The 16,323-nt window shown below is 37.8% G+C and overlaps 1 protein-coding gene across 5 annotated transcripts in view; it reads left to right on the top strand.

Moving 5' to 3' along the window:
* HIVEP2 (HIVEP zinc finger 2) overlaps nt 1-16,323 on the top strand; it is a 207,168-nt gene that overhangs the window by 24,874 nt on the left and 165,971 nt on the right. The gene's annotated exons all lie outside the window — the stretch shown is intronic.

Below are 16,323 nucleotides of genomic sequence, written 5' to 3'. Positions count from 1 at the left end.
AGATTTCACAGCTTTTAAACCCAGCTTGTCCATTTATAGTAGTGGTATTATGAAAGTATTTATTTAGCAGTATTAATCTAAGGATCAATTACTCCAACTCTGTATTAACAATAATCCTTAGTTTTTATGCATCGTCTTGTTGGAGGTACTAAGTAGCATCCTTAGGCATATTAGTTTAAATCTCATAACAACTAGGAGATTAGCAGGCTGTTTTATGAAAGTCACTGTGTGTGGGGTTCTTATAAACTGTACATAGAATCTGAATTTCCTTAACATTAACCCAAACCCAATACCTCGTCTGTAATAGTGGTCCAAATATATACAATTTGATTCACACATGAGTTAGAAATAGATCTGCTTTGGGGATATATTCTACTTTGTATGCTGTGGAAGAATTTTGTGCCTTTATAGTGACCAAAACTGTGGCTCTGACTACGGGAGGTAAAAGAATATCTTCTACTTCTCAGCTAAGAAGATTGTGTTTCTTGAAGGAAAATCCTAGAATTAATGCAGTCCTCCATTATATCTTGGAATCATAATTTGAAATGTCTTAAAAAGCATTTTTAAAAAATTGGTTGACTACTGTCTGCCTGTCCCGACGAACTACACAAGCCAGGGCAGAGTTTGTCTTGTTCCCACTGAATCCCCAGTGCCTAGAACAGTGCTCCTCCGGGAGCAGATGCCCAGTGGACAGGGGCTAAATGAAGAAATTAAGATACCACTATCTCTCATGTTTCAGAACCTATTTCATATTCCTGAGCCATAATTTCCAGAATCCTCTTTTTGCTAAGTAGTTTAAATTCAGCAATCATGGGACATTATTTGATTTTTCAGTGGAATGTAAGCATATAGAAGGTACACCATACGCATGTCATAAGTTGAAAAATACTGAAAAAAAAAAAGAATGATATATAGCAATATTGCTGTCCTGGGACTTTCTTTACTATTCTAATTACTTGCAACCCTCCTTTTTCATATAAGGAGAGAAGTTTTTGAAAAAGCTTATCGACCTATTGGTTTACAAAAGAAGACATTGAACAAAGCTGAAGAATAGCTCACTTGAATTTGGGTCATTTTTACTAGCACTTAACTCAAGGGTTTAATAGCAGTTTGAGATCCAAAGAGGCTTTGAGCTCTTAAACATAATTTATATTGGACCATTCGTTACCTAATGGGAGCTTCGATGCTGCATTTGAACCGGTCTATAAATTGGGATTGTGGATTAAAAGGCCATGGCTGTACTTCTCGTGCCTAGAATGGTGCCCCGAATAAAGTCTAGGGACTCTACATGGTCAGCTTCCTGGGTGAGCATGTGACCTGTGGGTCTTGTGAGGCCTGAGTCTGGTTTAATGCTCTATTGCCACTGTCTTGAAATTCTTAATTTTTGAACAAGGGTTCCTGGATTTTGGTTTGCACTGGGATCTGTAAATTAGGTAGCCAATGTTGGTGCTCGGTGAACATTTGTGACAAAATGAGGGACTTGACTATATGATTTAGAGACTTAGATTTTACTCCAGAAAACATTGGTTTGATCATGAGCCTTCGTTTCCCTGTCTCTCTGAGGCATAATAAGATGAAAAACAGACGGTTTGGAGTCTGTCTAATAAAGTATCTCAGCTAGACTATTATTGGAACTGAATGTGAATGGCCTTAAGAAAAAGGCCTGTGTAAGGTGTTCAGTGTAAACTTTTGGTTGGGTAAGGCTAAGAAAAAATGCTGATAGAATCTCGAAGATTTGAAGCTAACTTAATGGCAAATATAGTGAGTAGCATTAACTCCCTTCTTTATATTCTCAGTTATATTTTGGTTCATATTTGTTTAACTATTAACTTTTATATATTTAACTATTAAATATTTCTCCCTGTTGTCAATGATATAATTATTCACTACCGATTTATTGATAATGGTGTGTTAGCTATTTGGTCGGATTTATATTAAAACGTATTTGTTTTCTGGAAAATATGAATAAATGTATAAAATAATGGGGGCAAGTATACAGTAGTGACCCCAGGAATTTGCTGGGGTCATCTGGTCTTTCCTTTGCCTCCAGAGGCAAGTCATTCTTTAAAAATCTTTACTTAAGGCTCTCCAGGGATGTAAATTTCATAACTGTTGTTGAGAGCCAGTTCTGTTGCTTAATCAAACTTATGGCTGGAAAAGAGTCAGTATAGGGCCTGATGAGGAGTGTGGGCTTCAGAGTGGAGCTACCTGGGTTTCAGTGTTGCCTTCACTACTTTCTAGTTGCATGACTTGGGACAATTTACAACATTCCTCTTAGCCTCAGTTTTCCCCATCTGTACAATAGGGATAATTCCTAAAACAGACCTCAAAGATTGTTGTGAGGATTAAATGGGTTAATACCTGTGAAGCACTTGCTCCACAGTAAGCGGTCAATACATGCTAGGTGAGGAGGCATTTTTAAAAAGTCTACTTATTTATTTATGTTACTTATAAATTATCAAATAGTAAGGGAAAGCTTACATTGCTGTTCTCAAAGACATTATGGTGTAATGAGGGAGCTGAATTAAAATCCAAATATTAGGACCTTGTGGGTTAAGTACAAACGTAGAAAGAAGTAGAGGGTGATAAGGCCTATAAGGAGATCTAGGCCATCCGGGAAGAGGCGTGAAATGGAATGTCTCCTCAGCTGCCCTTCCAAAAGTCAATAGGTATCCAGAATAGCTTGGTGAGGGTTTGAGAATGCATGGGGATGTTTGGGGGAATTCTGAATGTTTAGTATGGTTTATGAATAAAGAACAACTGGGAGGTCATGACAAGTAGTGTAGAAATATAAGCTGAGGCCAGACAACGAAGATGTAGACCAGAGAGATAGGAGGGCAACCAGGGAAGTAATGTCTTAGAAGCCAAGACTCAAGCGTTTCTCCAAAAGAAAGAATGAGTGCCGCTACCAAGGTCTATGGAGAATTAAAGTAAGATAAGAACTGAAAAATGATTTAAGAATTAGGGGATGGCTGGCATTGATTTTTAATTGTCATTTGCTATTAAGTGTGAAGGTATGACTATTGGCATAAGGAAGACGTTTAAATTAGAAGGTTTTGATTTAAAAGAGGATTAAGTCCTTGAATTACCAAATTACCATTGTTTCCTCTTTATGCTTTCAGATTAGGATAAACCACTGGTTTGAAATTAGTCCATGGCTCTGCTAGATTGTAATCTTTAATAGGGAGAGTGCAATAGAGCCTTACTTATCATTGTAACTTTAGAATCCAGTCAAGTTTTTAGCTCATAGTGGTAGTTAAAAATAATATATATTGAGTGCTAGACACTTTTCTAGGTACTTTACATGTGTTAATTAATTTTATCCATATATCTTAGTATCTCATATCTTTAAATCTTTATCTTCTTATGAATTTCCTCATTTTATGGATGAAAAAACTGAAGGACAGAGAAGCCAACTATCTTGTTTAAGGTTACAATGCTAGTGTGTTTTGGATCTTGAGTTTAAAAGGTGGTCTGTGGTGGTGGCGGGGTGCTAGGTGGATCAGTGAGTTAAGCATCTGACTCTTCATTTTGGCTCAGGTCATGCTCTCCCAGTTCGTGAGATTGAGCCCTGTGTTGGGCTCTGCTCTGACAGCATGGAGCCTGCTTGGGATTCTCTCTCTCTCCCCCTCTCTCTGCCCCTCCCCTGCTCATGCATGCACTCTCTCCTTCTCTCAAAATAAACAAATAAACTTAAAAAAAAATTAAAAGGCAGTCTGTATTCAAACCCCAGACTCCTTTCCATCATGAATGCACCACCATCTTCTTTACTGTAGTTCATTATACATTTGTTGGATAACTGGGTGAAGAGATGAATGAATTAGTGAAAAAGGATGGATTAATAATTACTTCATGCAGATGAATAAATCTGATTGAAATTTTTTTCCCTCCCTCTTGGTGGTAGGTTCCTTTCAGTTTTCTAAGAGAAGTTATTCTTCTGTTATTTCCGACAATAATCCAGCTTCTAAATTCTGGGAGTTTATGCTGTATTTAGGAATTTGTTTCTTGGTAGTTGGGGAATAGCCAAACGAGCTCTCCTTCTGGCCTGGGTCATGGGAGGTCTTCGTTTATTGGGGGTGATAATCCAAACCCAAATGTGTCATCTGGATGGTGCAAGAGGGAAACACCACTGGTAAAGCTGTGAACTGTTGGACCAAGGCCAGCTTGGCATTCCCTGACCTTTGGAAGCCAGGATTTCGGAGATACCAAGAGAACTAAGTGACAAGTAGCAGAATACGGTAGAAGGGGCATTATTCTTATGTTTGTGACTTTCCTTTTAGCCGAAACTCTGTGACCTTATGTGGCAGTTAAGCAAAGTCGCACTATAATTCTTAGTGATGAAATGAATGTGAAGGGATACGTTTGCGGGGCTTCCAGAAAGATTGCACTACTGTGTCTTTACAATTAACAGAATAACATTGTATGATGAAACTAACTTCCCTACTATAGAAATACTCCTAAAGCGTTTATTTATAAGATTTTATAAATAAAATGTAAGATCAATAAGGAAACATTGGCCTCAAATGACATGTACCAGACGGACTTAACAGATATATACAGAATATTCCATCCAAAAGCAACAGAATATGCCTTCTTCTCACATGCATATGAAATATTTTCTGAGAGAGATCATATGTCAGGCTGCAAAACAAGCCTTAATAAACTTAAGAGCATCTTTTCTGACCACAGTGGCACGAAAATAAAAATTAATTACATAAAGAAAACTGGGGAGTATACAGATATGTGGAGATTAAACAACATACTACTGAACAATTAATGGGTCAAAGAAATATTCAAAAGGGAAATCAAAAAGAAGTACCTTAAGATAAATGGAAATGGAAATGTATCAAAATTTGTTGGTTGCAGCAAAAATAGTTCTAAGCTGGAAGCTCATAGAGATAAATGCCCACAGCGAGAAAAAGAAAAGTCTCAAGTAACCCAAACTTACACCACCAGGAGCTAGAAGAGAACAAATGAAGGCCAAGTTAGAAGGAAGTAAATAACAAAGATCAGAGCAGAAATAAATGAAATAGAGACTAAAAAGACTAAAAAAGACAGTGGAGAAGATCAAGAGCTGTTTCTTTGAAAAGATAAACAAAATTGGCAAGATTTTAGATAAACTCAACAAATGAAAAAGAGAGAGGACTCAAATGAAATCATAAATGAAAAGAGGATATGTTACAACTAATACCACATGTCAATGAATTGGACATCCTAGAGGATATGGATAAATTCCTGAAAAACATACAGCCTACCAAGACCTAATCATAATGCAATAGAAAATCTGAACAGACTGATTACTAGTAAGGAGATTGAATGAGTAATTAAAAACCTCCCAACAAGCAAAAGTCCAGGACCAGATAGCCTCCCTGGTGAATTCTACCAAACATTCAGAGAATTAATTTCAATCCTTCTCAAACTCTTCCAAAAATTGAAAGGAAGAAACTCTTCCAGACTCATTTTATGAGGCCAGTATCATTCTGATACCAAAACAAAACAAGGATGGCACAAGAAAATAAAATTACAGTTTAATATCTCTGATGAACATAGGTATACAAATATTCAACAAAATATTAGCAAACTGAATTCAATAATAATCAAAAGGATCATACATCATGATCAAGTGGGATTTATTCCAGTGATGGAATGATGGTTCTACATCTGCAAATCAGTCAATGACGCACCACGTTAGCAAGATGAAGGACAAAAATCATATGATCGTCTCTATAGATACAGAATTATCTTTTGACAAAATTCAACATTCATTTATGATAAAGACTTTCAACAAAGTGGGTATAGAGGGAATATATCTCAATATAATAAATGTCATGTATGACAAGCCCACAGCTAACATCCCACTCAATGGTGAAATGCTGAAAGCCTTTCCTCTAAGATCAGAATAAGACAAATATGCCCACTTTTACTACTTTTATTTAACATAGTATTGAAAGTCCTAACCAGAGCAATTAGGCAAGAAAATACTGAATCTAAATTGGAAAAGTAGGAGTAAAACTGTCACTATTTGCAGATGGCATGATACTATATATAGATAACTCTCAAGACTCCATCACAGAACTGTTAGAACTAATAAAGTTATTCACTAAGGTTGCAGGATATACAAAATCAATACACAAAAATCTTTTGTGTTTCTATAGATTAATAATGAATTATCAGAAAGAAAAATAAAACAATCTTATTTACAATTGCATCAAAAAGAAGAAAATACCTAGGAATAAATTTAACTAAGTAGATGAAAGACTTGTATGTTTAAAACTATAAGACATTAATGAAATTGAAGAAGACACACATAAAAATGGAAAGATGTTCTATGCTCATAGATTGGTAGAATAATTATTGTCAAAATGTCTATATTGCTCAAAGCAATCTACAGATTCAGTGCAGTCCCTATCAAAATTACAATGACATTTTAAAAATTCACAAATAATCCTAAAATTTGTCTGGAACCACAACAAATCTCAAATAGTCAAAGTGATCTTGAGAAAGAAGAATAAAGCTAGAGGCATCCCACTTCCTGATTTCAAACTATATTATGAAGCTATAGTAAATACAACAGTATGGTGTTGGCATAAAAACAGACACGTAGATCAATGGAACAGAATAGAAACCCCAGAAATAGACTCATTTGTACATGTTCAATTAGTTTATGACGAGGGAACCAAGAATATACAATGAAGAAAGGAACGTCTCTTCAATAAATGGAGTTAGGAAAACTGTGCAGCCACATGCAAACGAATAAATCCAACCACTACCTTACACTATATACAAAAATAAATTCAAAATGGATTAAAGACTTGACTGAAAGGCCTGAAACCATAAAGTTCCTAGAAGAAAACATAGGTGGTAAGCTCTTTGACGTAGGTCTTGAATCTGACACCAAATGGAAAAACAAACAAAAGCAAATATAATAAGTGAGACTACATCAAACTAAAAAGCTTCTACACAGCAGAAGAAACCATTAACAAAATGAAAAGGCAACAGAATGAGAGAAAGTATTTGCACATCATATATCTCGCAAGGGGCTAATATCCAGAATATATGAAGAACTCCTACAACTCAATAGCAAAAAACCCATGAACCAAAAAAGCAAAAAACAACCCCCCCCCAAACCCAGTCTGATTTAAAAAATAAACAGAACATCTGAGTAAGCATTTCTTCAAAAAAGACACACAAATGGCCAACAGGTATGTGAAAAGATGCTCAGTATCATTAATCATCAGGGAAACGCAAATCAAATCTACAATGAGATATAACCTCACAAGTGATAGAATGGTGTTATCAAAAAGACACATAAAGACAGATACCATATGTTTTCACTCTTATGTGGATCCTGAGAAACTTAACAGAAGACCGTGGGGGGAGGGGGGAAGGAAAAAAAAGTTAGAGAGGGAGAGAGCCAAACCATAAGAGACTCTTAAAAACTGAGAATAAACTGAGGGTTGATGGGGAGTGGGGGGGGGGTGGGCGATGGGCATTGAGGAGGACACCTGTTGGGATGAGCACTGGGTGTTGTATGGAAACCAATTTGACAATAAATTTCATATTAAAAAAAAGACACATAAGTGTCGGCAAGGATTTAGAGAAAAGGGACCTCTTGTACACTGTTGATGGAATTGTAAATTGGTGCAGCCACTATGGAAAACAGCATGGAGGTTCCTTGAAAAATTAAAAATAGAACTACCATATCATCTAGCAATTCCACTTTTTGATATTTATCTAAAGAAAATGAAAACACTAACTCAAAAAGATGTAGGCATCCCCATGTTTATTACAGCATTATTTACAATAGCCAAAATATGGAAACAACCTAAGTATCCATCTATGGATGAACAAAGATGTGTTTTGTATATGTATGGAATATTATTTAGCCATAAAAACAATGAAGTCTTGCCATTTGAGACAACATGGATGGACCTTGCGGGCATTATGCTAAATGAAGTAAGTCAGACAGGCTTATAGGAGTGGGGGTTGGGAAAAAAGGTTTAAGGGGGTCAAAAGATGAAAAGAAAAGAAAAAAAAAGAAAAAATAGCAGAGTAGAGCAGAGAGTCCTTGTGATTCTGTAGTTTCATACTTCTTGGCTGCAGCCCTTAGAGAAGGCCCAGTTGCCTTTAGATTCCTTATGATAACCCAGTATCCATCAAACTAACTCCTTTGTCTGCTCAAGCTGGCTTGAGTTAGTTTCTGTAACTTGCAGTTTGGAGCATTGGCTAATGCTGTGCTTTATTGAAATATGAGGCCATGTTGAGGATCAAAGAAGTTAGTTCATATTTTTCAGTAGGTGAGTTCACCACTGCAAAGGGAACATACTTCCAGTGTCAATTTCCCACAAGATGTAGGTAACTGGAATTTTGATGACAGGATCCAGGTAGGAAGGAGAGGGAGGATGGCCTCTTGTCCAGATAGTAAGAGGTTGAGATGTCCAGGGCCACACCTGCATGAAAGACCCAAGGAGGACAGGAGGACCACAAGCAAGATCTCCTTTTTTCCTATGAATGAAGTCCAAATACGTTATTTTCTCTGTGTTTGTATTTTTCATTATGTTTAAGGACATAAAAAGCATGCTTAAAAAGGCTCTCTGTGTTTACGCAGAATAAAGAATACATAAAGTGTTTTTTAAGGCCTACGGTTACATCTTGTGAATAAGTAAATTCTTTGAGACACTTTTATTTCTATTGGGGGCCAAGATTCCTTGCCATTTAACACTAGTAACCAACGTGAAGTTGGCATATGTTTGTTTACGATTTATTAATATTATTTGAGGATAGTCATACTAAATGTGAAAGGGAAAGAATGAGAACCGTGTCAAGGTATCTTTTTTTTAATAAATATAATTATCAGTATTTAAAAATGTGCTTTATTATTCTTTCATAGATAAAGTACATTTCATTTTATTTCAATAGGTTTGAACATGGAGTTTATTTTTAGAAGGCAAATAAGAGGATATTTATAAAAGTGGGTCTTTGAGGGGCACCTGGGTGGCTCAGTCGTTTAAGAGTCTGACTTCGGCTCAGATCATGATCTCATGGTCCAGGAGTTCAAACCCAGCATCAGGCTCTCTGCGGAAAGCTCACCTGGAGCCTGCTTCGGATTCTGTGTCCCTCTCTCTCTCTGACCCTCCCCGTTTGTGCTCTCTCTCTCTCTCTCTCTTTCTCTCTCTCAAAAATAAATAAACATTAAATTTTTTTTAAGTGGGTCTTTGAATAGAAGAATGATAGACCTATCCATGCTGTGAACTGCATTAGAACATGTGTTTTATGAAGAGCAATGTGTTTCTGGAAAAAAAGGCCTGTATGTGAGATTACTGTGGACCTAGATTTACTTAGGAGATATTTATAGGCAGTTCCTGATTTGAGTTGCAGCTGGGAAGGCACATTTTTGACCTCACCAATGAGAACTGAGTAGGATTCACTTTTTAATTTTTAAAGCACAATTATGAATCAAATATTGAAATATAAATCTCTGAAACCGATGAAGAAACCCACTTTCATCAGGAAGAGGGCAGAAAATATTTTATATGTGTCACACAAAAGGCATTCAATAGGACTGTGTTCTAATTTTCCTTTTTTATTTTGTTTTATTTAGATCTTGTCTCATAAAAAAAAGGGGGAGTTGAGGTGACTTACTTAAAAAGTCCTTATAATTTTTGAGAGTTTTTTTTCTTGTGTTTCTAGAAGACTTAAAATAAAAACACATTGAAAATACACTGGCATTAAGAAAACCAGTGTGAGTGAATGACAATGCCATTAAACCAGGTAGCATTATGGGATAGGTGGGTGGGTTGGAGTTAACAAGACAGTTAATACAAACCAGAAAAATATGTTTTAAAAATAAAATAATCTAAATTGTATGCTTTAAAAGTGAAATAATATGTAGGGAGTTATATACTATGAAGAAACACATGAAAGTGTTAACTACGGATGTTTACATTAAAAGAGAAAAAGCATGGTGAGAAAGATTCAATCTGCAACTTTAGGCTCTCTCAGTTAAATGGCTTTTCTGCCTTCACCACTTTCTGAATTAGTGGAAACTGTACGTGTCAGAGTTTGTTTTTACACTGCTTGGTCATGGGAAAATACATTTATGTAAGTTCAGGCTCTTTCATTCATTCATTTCACCTTGTATTTATGTAATTATATGAAAGTGTCAGTTCTCTAAAATTGAAAGAACAGTATGTTTATTGGTTAATAAGAAGTCGTTATAGGGTGCTCTATTTTTACAGCTGTGCTTCAGTGTATCAGGTTCCAAAGAGGTCAGCTGGGCATGACCTCACGGGCATGGATCTTGGGGAGACAATTCTGGAACAGCCACAGGCCTGCAGAGTTGAAAGCCATTGCAATATCCAAATGCTGTAGTTAGGAGGCATCTAGTCTGTTAATGCTTTGATAGATTTTTCTTACTAGCATCCAAATTCAAAACTGAATCCAAAGATAAGAGGACCAGGTTGGGTGTGAGGCCCAGGTAGACATGGCTAGAAGGAAGTAGCTTTTGCACCCATGAAAACTCTCTGTGCCTACTTTGCCATTTTAACTCTGCATTTGTTTAGAAGAAAAAATAAATGGGAAAGTAGGTAATGAGAGAGTTAAAGGAAGGAGATATTAAGGGAATAGAGAGACTATGGTGGTGGTTTCATTTCATTACTAACAACTGCTCTTGTTAAAATTATGGGAAAGTCTTATGGTTTTGCGAGTGTGTTTGAAGACACGAGAAACAATTTGTTTAGCTGATGTACAGATTCGATGATTCTGGGGGTATTGCATAGCACTGTTGTCTACTTTGGACTCCTTTTTAAATCATGTCCAGGGTTGTGACAGCTTTTGTGTATACATATCATTAGAAGTTGTTTATAAGATTCTTATTTAATAAAGTAAGTTCAGAAATACATCTTCCCATCTTTTAGAAAAGATGTTACATTGTCTTTTATCATCACTTTTAATGAGAATAAAATCTGTTAATTTGGAGTTCATACACACTCATAGTTGTTGCTATCTGTAATGTGTGCAAGTTTTCATAGAAGTCATACATGTGGCTTCTGCTGTTCCTTTCTTGGCAGAGTACCAACACATGTACTCAGAAAGGTTTGGGGAAAATTTAATAGAGCTGGGGTGAGTGACTCTTTCATTTTGGTGGTGTAACATTAGTACTTTATTTTTCTATTATTAGCACATTTTATTTTTCATATCAAGTAGAATGATATGGAGAAGGAAGCATTGGTGATAAAACCAACAGTGGATCACATACAAAACTGTTAACTTTCACTTACTTACCTGTGGACTATTAGAATATGAGTAGGAAAGAAGTTATCATTAATGAGATTTGAAATTTTTAGTGATATAAGTTCATACTTGGTTATGGCGGCCAACTCTTAGCAATACCATATTAGAAGAAATGTATTTAAAGCCACTTAACCTAAATTAAACTATTGCCTATTCCATTTGCTGTATGTATTGCATTTGTTGTATTGTTGTATGCTGGAGTAGAAGCTTTTGGAGATTTAAAAGTACTGCATATATCTTTCAGAAAAATAATTTGTATTACAGTATGATAGACGAGACATAGTAGCTGCTTTCAACACATATATGATGTTTGTTTACCTTTCATTAAATTATTTAACAAATATTTTTTGAGTGTCTTGTTACGTTAGAACAGCCAGACGTTGTTAGAATTTTGGTTTTTATTGTAAAATGAATGGATTGGAAAGCCATAGAAGTTGTTTAGGCATGAAGATAAAAGCATCATATTTGCCTTTGAAAGTTACTTGGTCTGCAGTATGGGGAACAAATCGAAGCATGGCAAGAGTGGGAGTCCTAGTGACTAGTCCTAGACCTAGTTAGGAGGCTATTGCAGTAATTCAGGGCGTGGTTCACTACACTGGATTAATCCACTCCAGCGGATTAAACTAGAGAAGTGGAGGCGGAGAATGGAGACAAGTGGAAAGATATAAGAAATTCAAGCGATTTCTAGGAGTAGAAACAGATGGGATTCGATCATGGATTGGATATGGAGAGTCAAGTTCAGGAAATAGCCAAGAATGAATCCTGTGTGTCGCCTGTGTATCTGAATGGACAGAGTGCCATTTGTTGCGATCAGATTCACTGTAGAAGAGCTCAGTTTAAGGGAGGGGTGACTTTTGTTTTTGGATTTGTTGAGTTTAAAGTGGTTTTGAATGATCTAAGTGGAGATGTCAAGTAGTCAGTTGAACACAGGGATCTAGAGGAGAGGGTGGACTGGAGATAGAAATTTTGGAGTCATCAGCATATAGGTGGTCATTGAATTGTGGTACATGAGAGGGTGTAAAGAGAATATTTACTGTGAGAAGAGGAGATGACTTGGGCCTGGCCCTGGAGAAACTCCAACTTTGAAAGGCCTGAAACACAGGAATGAGCCCACCGAGAAGATGAAGAAAGTCTGGCTGGAGAAGGACAACAATAAACAACTGGTCCAGTGTCACAGCATCTAAGTGAGGAGAGATGTTAGTTTCCCAGGGCTCCTATGACAATGTACAACGTACCACAAACTAGGCGGCTGAAAACAGAACTAGGCGGCTGAAAACAGCAGAAATTTGTTTTCTCATAGTTCTGGACGTTTGAAGTCTGAAATCAAAGCATCACTGGGGTCAGTTCCTTCTCAGGGCTTTGAGGAAGAATCTCTCCCAGTATTCTGTCTGTGTCTCTGTGTCTTCTCATGGCTGTCTTTTCATAAGGACCCAAGTCATATTGGATTAGGGTCCTGCCTTACTCCAGTATAACCTCACCTTAACTAATTGTATTTGCAATAAATCTATCCCAAATAAGGTTCCATTATGAGCGACTAGAGTTAGGACTTCAACATATCTTGGGCGGGGGAGTGGGGGTGGGATACAATTCAATTCATAACAAGAGGATACAAGCAGATTGCCTTTCTGTAAGGTCTTCCAGGGGAGACGGTGACAATGAAGGCACAGTTCCTATTCTTACACTATATTTTATTTTATTTTATTTTATTTTATTTTATTTTATTTTATTATTTTTTTCAATATATGGAATTTATTCTCAAATTGGTTTCCATACAACACCCAGTGCTCATCCCAAAAGGTGCCCTCCTCAATACCCATCACCCACCCTCCCCTCCCTCCCATCCCCCATCAACCCTCAGTTTGTTCTCAGTTTTTAAGAGTCTCTTATGCTTTGGCTCTCTCCCACTCTAACCTCATTTTTTTTCCTTCCCCTCCCCCATGGGTTTCTGTTAAGTTTCTCAGGATCCACATAAGAGTGAAAACATATGGTATCTGTCTTTCTCTGTATGGCTTATTTCACTTAGCATCACGCTCTCCAGTTCCATCCACGTTGCTACAAAGGGCCATATTTCGTTCTTTCTCATTGCCATGTAGTGCTCCATTTCTTACACTATATTTTTAAAACAAGGTAGTATTGTTCTGTCCAATAAGGTCCAAATAAAGTCTGTATGGTAGCTGAGATCAATGTGATGGGTGGTAATAGAAAGAGGACCAAATGGAATAAGATGAGATGGGAAACGTTTTCCTGAGAGGGATGGAAATTTGAATTGGGTCTTGACAGATGTGGTTCAGAATTTAAATTTGTGGAAATTTGAAGTCGAGGGGTCATTATAGGAGGAGAAAAGCTGCACAAAGTTTTGATCTGGGAACATGTTCCCAAACTTTAAAAAGTAGGAATCTGTTAAATGTGATTTAGCATTAAAGACCCATGTACCTACTGGTGTCCCTTTATGTAAAGGGATAGTAGATGTTTTATGTGTTATGGGGAGGCTTTCGACAGGAATAGGTTTGTGTGGTGTATTCAGTTGATTTAGTTAACAATTACTGATTGAGAACTTTCTATGTGCCAGGAACAGTCCTAAGGGCTGGGGATAAATTGGACTTTGATTAGGCATTTAGCCACCCCTCCACCCCAATACCTCTGCGTTAACCATCATTTTAACACACAGTTCATGGGTAATAGTAGGAGCATTTTTTATGACTGCATCCACTTTCAGAGTCCTAAATTTAATACTAATACTTAACAATAATTGAGCACTTACTCAGGGCCCAGCGATATTCTAAATACTTACAGACTATACTAATGAAATTAATCTTCACCCAAACCCTGTGAGGTAGGTTCTACCATATTTCATAGATGCTAAGGGGCCATCGATTGTAAGATGGCCTTTGATCTTCCTCTAACAAGATCAATAAAACTTCCAATAAATTGAAAGATACCATCGATAGTAAGATAGTTGGATTTCAGAAATATGAAAAAAAAATGTGTATGTTTTAGAATTGGTGGACAACTTAAATTTGATGGGCAGATGGTTAGAAATGGAGGCACCGAGAAGGTATATAGCCTGCCCAGGGTTGCACACGGATATGCAGCGGAGCCCAGATTCTAATTCAGGGGGCAAGTGCCGGAGCCCAGGCACCAGCTGGCGTTCCCTATGGCCTGTAGCATGACTGCAAAATCTGAGCACATCCTAAGTGCCTTGTTTCACATACTGAGAGCCTGATGATGTTTCAGGGCTCCAGGCTGACCGAGTTCAGGTACCTCGTGGTGGGAGAGGTATGTGTAGAGGTACAACTTGTTGCTGGTGCTTCGACTGACCAAGAATGCTGCAGGGGCGGTTGTTTGGCGGGCTGCTTTTTATCAATCTAAAATTTCACAAGGCAGAAAGGCCATCATGGTGAAAGGGATGGGACTGAAGGTGAAAATGGGGCAAGAGTGGGTGACTTTTCTGGTGGAAAATGATGCATTTCAAGCCCTGTTTTAGGTTTCGCTTCCTCTGAGAGCACCCTCAGCACCCCTCCCTCATTACTGTGAATGTCTCCGACCGTCATCAGCTGTGCTCACTGTTTTGCTTGGTTTCCTTTCCTGTGAAGTTACCTCTCGCTGGTTGGAGGTGGCCCCGTAGGTAGTTCTAGCTTCCACGGCTTGTGGGAAAGGGTCCAGATGCTCCGTTAAGTGTGGGAAACTTCATTCAAGTTGTGTTAGGTGGTGAATGTGTTCACTTCTCTCCTCCTTTTGCATTATTTCCATCTTCATAGACACATCCAGTGTGTCCTCATATATGGGTTTTCCCCCTCAAACAGGTTTTTAAAAGAAATCAGATATTGTTTATATTTTGGATACGCTGAAACTATTCAAATGAGAACATGAAGGAAACTTGTGTGTGTTTGTTTGTGTTTTGAGTAGTCCAGAAGTAGTTCTCAGAGTAGAAGTTTCACTTAGACCCCCAAGGCTTGAGTTCTTGAGAATGTTGTAATTGTAGAAGGAAGACTTGAACTGATACAAACTTTTTTGGAAAAACTCCTCCTAGGGGTGCCTGGGAGATGGTTAAGCATCCGACTTTGGCCCAGGTCATGTTCTTGCGGTTCGTGAGTTCGAGTTCCATGTTGGGCTCTGTGCTGACAGCTCAGAGCCTGGAGCCTGCTTCGGATTCTGTGCCTCCCTCTCTCTCTGCCCCTCCCTAGCTCACATTCGCACTCTGTCTCTGTCAAAAATAAACTTAAAAAAAAGAAAGAAAGAAAGAAAGAAAGAAAGAAAGAAAGACTCCTCCTAAGCTGTGCATTCCAACCCCTGTAGGTCACTATAAGTGCTGGCTTTGTCATCCTTCACAGTAGTGGGGGCCAAGGGACCAAGCTCTGTGTGCCGGCTGATGACTGTGTCAGAGGGTAGGTGTTAGCTAGCCCAGCACCTACCCTCTTCTGATTTGGCAGCTAACTACATTTTCAGACCCACTGCTAAAACTGATTGGGTTTTCTCCTTCTGAATGTGCAGCACAGCAGTATTTCCAGCTAAGCAGTTGCCTCTTAGGAATGATTATGAAACCGTACCATGCTTTGGACTCTTTTTTATTTCCTCCTCCCCTTTATATGTACATTTTTGTTTTCTAGATGTTCCCAGTAGTAATATAGTCTACCTAGGACTCTTTTAATTAAGAACATACCCTGTGTTTACGGAGCTCTTACTATGTTAGGTTGTGAGAGGGTGCTCCAGTGACCGTGACCCCACTGGTCTTGAGGAGCTAACTGTAGGGCAGATGGATGTACACATAGCTATCCAGCCAGCATGAAAACAACCACGAAAGAGACAAATGGTGAGCAGAAAGGATTAAGGAACTTCTGAGGAGGAAGGCTTGAATTTCTACTCCCAGGACTTGGGAAGGCTTAGTGAAAAGGACAAAAGTTTGAGCTCTGTTCTTAGCATGTGTTCAGAACTAGATGTAAATGACAATTGTCATATATGTTGGGATCTGTCATTGTATTTTCTTCCTTCCTTCCTTCCTTCCTTCCTTCCTTCCTTCCTTCCTTCCTTCCT

This window comes from Panthera uncia, assembly GCF_023721935.1.
Source record: "Panthera uncia isolate 11264 chromosome B2 unlocalized genomic scaffold, Puncia_PCG_1.0 HiC_scaffold_24, whole genome shotgun sequence".
Classification (NCBI taxonomy): domain Eukaryota; kingdom Metazoa; phylum Chordata; class Mammalia; order Carnivora; family Felidae; genus Panthera; species Panthera uncia.
Note: the sequence above shows the minus strand (reverse complement) of the source record. Positions and strands in the feature narration are given on the sequence as shown.